At 36.5% G+C, this 6227-nt stretch overlaps 1 pseudogene; it reads left to right on the forward strand.

The window, feature by feature from the left end:
* The first annotated feature begins 4685 nt into the window (after positions 1-4685).
* LOC116634729 lies at positions 4686-5607 on the forward strand (annotated as a pseudogene).
* Positions 5608-6227: the final 620 nt, after the last annotated feature.

The following is a 6227-nucleotide window of genomic DNA, read 5'->3' on the forward strand; positions in this document are numbered from 1 at the left end:
ATGAGTGAGTTTATGATTTACTGTAATATTACCCTTTTTGTTCTAATCTTAAAGCTACACTTCCAGAGTTGTAGTTCAGAATAATAATTACTTAAAGTATTGTTCCATAGCTAAGGAGTTTCTTTTCTTTTCTTTTCTTTTTTTCCCTTTCTTTTCTTTTCTTTCTCTACTGTTTGTTTGTTTTGAGCAATTACGTCATGCTCTTCATGCTGCTTAGGGTGTGACAAGACTTCAATCAAGGTGTTAGCTGAGTTCCCTTCTATAGCTTGGGGTCCTTTTCCAACTTTATACCATTTTGATAGTCTTCTTCTTAACTCTAGGCTCTTACCTCACATTTTTAAGATAACTTTTTTAGATAACTTATAACTGTGAATTCTTTCTCGAGATGTAAATACTTTTAAAAGCCTCTTGCCAGTTTTACTACCCAGGAATATCTTTCTCAGGAACCTGAAAACCTAGTGAAAGGATCATATGGTTCTTTTCTTTTATTAGTGTGGTGTATCACATTGATTGATTTGTGAATATTGAACCACCCTTGTAGCCCAGGAATAAATTCCACTTGATCGTGGTGGATGAGTCTTTTAATGTGTTGTTAGATTCAGTTTGCTAGTATGTTGTTGAGAATTTTTGCATCCATGTTCATCAGGGATATTGGCCTGTAGTTCTCTGTTTTAGTGGAGTCTGTCTGGTTTTGCAATCAGGGTAATGCTGGCCTCGTAGAATGAATTTGGAAGTTTTCCTTCCATTGCTACTTTTTGGAATAGTTTGAAAAGAACAGATATTAACTCTTCTTTAAATGTTTGGCAGAATTCCCCCACCACGATGTGAAAGGAACTAGAAAGTATTATGTTAAGCAAAGTAAGTCAGTCAGAGAAAGACAAATACCATATGATTTCACTCATATGTGCAATTTAAGAAACAAAACAGATTTACATAGGAAAAAAGAAGAGAGGCAAACCAGGAAACAGACTCTTAACTATAGAGAAGGTTGCTGGCGGGGAGGTGAACGGGCGGATGTGTTAAATGGGCGATGGGTGGGGCGCCTGGGTGGCTCAGTCAGTTAAATGTCTGCCTTCCACTCAAGTCATGATCCCAGGATCCTGGGATCAGGCCCCACGTGGGGCTCCCTGCTCAGTGGGGAGTCTGGTTCTCCCGCTCCTCCCCACTCGTGCTATCTCTGTCTCTCTATCTCAAATAAATAAATAAATAAATAAAATCTTAAAAAAATAAAAAAATAAATGGGTAATGGGTGTTAAGGAGGGCACTTGTTTTGATAAGCACTGATTGTTGTAAGTTATAAATCACTAAATTGTACACCTGAAACTAATACTACACTGTATGTTAACTAACTGGAATTTATTTATTTTTTTAACATTTTATTTATTTATTCGAGAGAGAGAGAGCACAGAGGGAGAGTAAGAGGGAGAAGGAGACTCCCCACTGAGCGGAGAAACTGATATGGGGTTCCACCCTGAGACCATGACCTGAGCCAAAGGCAGACGCTTAACCAACTGAGTCACCCAGGCGCCCCAACTAACTATAATTTAAATAAAAACTTGGAGAAAAAAAAAAAAGAACCTGAAAACCATCTCTCTGAAATGCAATCACCAAGGATGATAAAGCCCCTAACTCCCAGTTTCTGGACGAGGGTAGGAGCCTAACTTCAGTGGGAGTCTTGCTTCAAGTTGCTGGGTGATGGGCATTAAGGAGGGCACGTGATGTAATGAGCATTGGGTAATGAGCATTGCAACTGATGAATCACCGAACTCTACCTCTGAAACTACATTATATGTTTATTAATTTAATTTAAATAAAATAAAATTTAAACAAAGTTGCAAAACTACCTCCTTTCACAAAGATATGTTTAGTTTTCCTTTGAATAAGGCCAGTTAGCAGAGATGAACTTGCTAGTTGTCTATTGCTGACCTGAATTTTGTTTTAGAAAAGAATCAAGGATGCTTAGATTCCTTTGAAGAATTTTTAAATTGTTCTAGTCTATGTTATTGATGGAATTATGTGCCCCTCCATTTATATATTGAAGCACTGACCCTCAGTGTCACAATATTTGGAGATAGGGCCTTTGCAGAGATACTTAAGTTAAATGAAGTAACAGGATGGAGGCCCTAATAGGACTGGTGTCCTCATAAGAGGAATAATGGATACCAGAGCTCTTTCTTTCTTTCCATGCGCAACAAACCAACAAACCACAAACCAACTCTGACAACACCTTGATCTTGAACTTCTAGTCTCCAGAACTGTTAGAAAACAAATATCTGCTGTTTAGTCACCTAGTCTGTGTTACTTTGTTACAGCAGTCCAAACTGACTAAGATAGTATGGGAACCATTATTATTATTTTTAATTATTATTTGTTTTGTTGTTGTTCTTGTTTTTAAGATTATGAGATAATGGAAACTCCAGAGCCCCACTAACACATTCACATAGCTCTTTTGGGAGTGACTGTAACACTTGACCTCTGGCAATATCGGGCCCTTCTCATAGGTTTTTTTAGAATTAAATGAGAAAATACATGTGAAGTCCTTTTGAGCAAAAGTGCACAAACTGTATTTCTAGAAGAAAACATTTCTATAGGGACTAGAATTTAGTAATCAAGAATTTGTGATTATTAGAACAGATTGTTTTGCCCTTAGGGAGTTTATAATATACAAAGCACAATACACATTTAATAAATAATAAATTGTTATGATTCTAAACAGGAGGCATTAACACACGCACCATGTGGCCTATACATTTTAGAGATGCTAACAACAAATTCTGTCAAATTAAATATAAATGAAAGTACTAAAAAGTACTAAACATGAAACTTTAAAGAAAATATAATTCACATTTAATTTAGGTGGCAAGAAAAATAAGATATGGAGTGCATATTGATTCCATTATAATTAATTTTCTCTTTTGCTTTTGTATATTAGGTATAGTTATTGATGAGTTATCATTGACCATTCAATTAAATGATGTATTTATAGAAAGCGAAAAGGTAAAAAGCATCTGGAAATATGTTTATCTTCAAGAATTTATGCCTAAAGGATTTGATTTGATGGAAATTATAAGAAAAGCATAAACAGTAACTTTTATCAAATTATATTTTTATAAAATTTAAAAAAGAATTATCTGTATTTGGCTAAGTTATTATATTAAAAAATTATTCTTACCATTCAATTTATTCACACTTTCAACAGTTGATTTTCATATTTTTACGCTAGGTATTTGTAAAGCCTATATATAGGGATAATGATTATTCAAAAACAATGTTTTAATGAACTACATATATTCCTACTGTGATGCTCAATATTTTTTTGTTCACTTAATAGATATGCAATGAGATGCTAACTCATTTCTGAACTACAGATACAATTAAAAAGTACTCTGACCTTGTGAATAATATGCCCTTTTGAATTACATATTTTAATATAGTAGGGGAGAAAAACAGTAAATAAACAAAAATGTAATATAATTATAATATAATATATATTATAAAATGCTATGGATAGAAATGAAGCTTAATAAAAGTATAGAGAGTGAAGAAAGAAGGTGGAGGAAGGACCATTATATAGATATGATATGTGAGAAGAGACACAAATGAAACAAGGGACTGAACTCTACCAATTATACAATATATGGGGAAGAGTATCATATTCAAAAAACCAAGCAATCCCAAAGGCCCTGAAGAAGAAACAAGTAATAGCACTGTTAGAATAGCCTGGTGATCATTAGTGTGGCAAGAGAAGAGTGAGTGAGATTGGAAGCATTGGGAAATGAGGTTGTAGATATTTGCAGGGGCAAGTTCAAGATCACATACAGGGACACAAAGCCAGAAAAGTAGAGTGTAGTTGGTGAGAATTTGGTGGATATCAGATATGATTTGAAGGTAGAACAAACAGCAATATCTGATAAAGTGGCTATAAAAGAGAGGCAAGAAAGATCCTTGGATTTATTTGTTTAGCAAGTAGGTAAACTGTGCCATCACTTACTGAGAAGAAAAATACCAGAGAAGAAGCAGCTTAGGTGGGGGGAAGTGAAAGCTTGGTTTTGAATATTTTGAATTTAAGATGCTTATTAGACACCAAAATGGATATATCAAATAGGCAATTGTACATACAAATCTAGAATTTAGATAAGAATATGGGATGGAATTAAAATATGGGAGTCATCATTATATTGATGGAACTTTAAAACCTTGGAACTAGAAATGACTACCAAGACATTAATGTAAATGACGAGTGTATAAAGTGCTAAACTCTGGCAAATTCCAACAGTTAAAGATGGGAAGAAAAAGATTGGGCAAGAATGATTAAGAAGAATAGGCCATGTGCTACATATTTGTTATCTAGAAGTGAAGTGAAGAATGTGTTTCAAAGAAGAATTGCTGAATGCGAGAGTAAGGTGAGAATTCTCAGTACATCTGGATTGGAAAGATGAAGGTCATTGTTGACCTTGAGAAAAGTTGTTTTGATAGAATGGTAAGGATAAAATCCAATTGAAGAGAAAAGGTTGTAAATAGAGGGCACAGAAAGCTCAGGATGAAAATTAAAATGGAAAAAAAAACAACAACTTTTGAGTTGTTTGTCTATAAGAAGGTACAGAAATATGAATCAGAAACTTGGGGAGAGAAGAGTCTGTAGAAAAATAAGATTGACATTTTTGTTCTTAAGATGGAAGCTATTTTACCAATGAGGATTTTGATAGGAAGTTAACTTGAATGCAGCTGACTACTCCTCTTTAGCTCCATGGTGGCAAAACATGCCCTGTTCTGGTTTCCATTTACTGCCTGTGGTTCCACAGACAGATCACCACAGATCAGGCAGTAAATGAAAATGAGCTGGTTGCAGCTAGGGATGTGAAAACTTGGAGCCATGGTTCTATCACTCATGAAAGTATCTTCAGTTTTGGAGTCAACTGTAGCTACTCTGCAAGGAGCAGCATCTTCCCAGTTAACGTCCTGGTTCTTACTCTCCCTCCACCCGTTCCAGACACCTAGCCTGAATCCCTCATTCTGGGACTTCAGACTGCTGAAGATAAAGACAACAGCTCCAACCACACCGCTGATGACTACCCAGTGATGGTTACTTCAGGATACCATTTATGTGGAGGTCTCCTTCTGTCACAGAACAGGCTCTTACCTAGGTCTGATCCTGTGTCAGCATTGGGCCACATCCAGTACAAATCTTCTGCATCAGCTACAGTGGCCCATGCTGGGGAAGGGATGCCTCTAACCCAGAGATAATTAACCAACCCAATGGGCCCTTGTACAGAAAGCTTGGATCTACCATTTCCTTCTCACCACTAGCACTTCAGCATTTTCACTCAGCGTTGCAAACTCCATGGCAAAGCTGGAACTTAGGACCCTGGTGTATCTGCACTGCAATGCATTGGTCTGTCAGCCTACTGGGACACCATCGTGTATGATAACCTGTCATGAAGATGAAGTGTTGACATCCATTTTTAGAACAGTACTGTTGGCATTTCTCGTAAGAATCCCATAATTCTACTCCAAGCCACTAAGGACTCTTCAGAAAAACCCCATAAATACTCAAGTTCTCCTATAGACTCCATAGCTCTGAAGGTGGCAGGCCTTTTTAGGACTTGATTGTGGAGCCTTGTTAGTGTCCTACTTCACTATCAGGAAATTAGACACGAATTACTTATGGCCAATGTATTAATGAAAACAGATTGCATTAAGAAAGAGAGCGTTAGCCCTCTAGGACATGCCCTTTCTAGCTGTCTGTCTGCATCAAATGGCTTCTGAGATCAAAAGTGAGACTTTAATTTTTGGGTACTGTTGGAAGGAAACATATCTGCATGACTTTTACCTTCTTGAACTGATGAGAAGCTTGAGCACCAGGAAAAAAGTCTTGAAGCTAGGATGTAAATGTGACAGATGAAGCTTCCTCCCTAGAAATTCTTGACATTTGCAGAAAGTAAAAAATGACCCCATGGAATTTTTCTTAAGCTTATTAATTCCAAAAAATCTACTAAATATTTGGAATTATTTACTGACCATCTTATTCCTGAAATTTGGAAGTTATAGAGAGATCTGGTAGGATGAAGGCTTCCTGGAAGTGCATTAGCGGGTGGCAGATGGCCAAGCTACCATTCTGCCAACCAACAGAAGACAGCTTTGCCCTCTACCTTGTTGTAGTGCCGCCACACTTGGGGCATTCCAACAATTATAACTGATTTCAATGAGCTGAAAAATAAAAGTAACCA

This window comes from Phoca vitulina, unplaced genomic scaffold, assembly GCF_004348235.1.
Source record: "Phoca vitulina isolate PV1807 unplaced genomic scaffold, GSC_HSeal_1.0 scaffold9, whole genome shotgun sequence".
NCBI classification, from domain to species: Eukaryota; Metazoa; Chordata; class Mammalia; order Carnivora; family Phocidae; genus Phoca; species Phoca vitulina.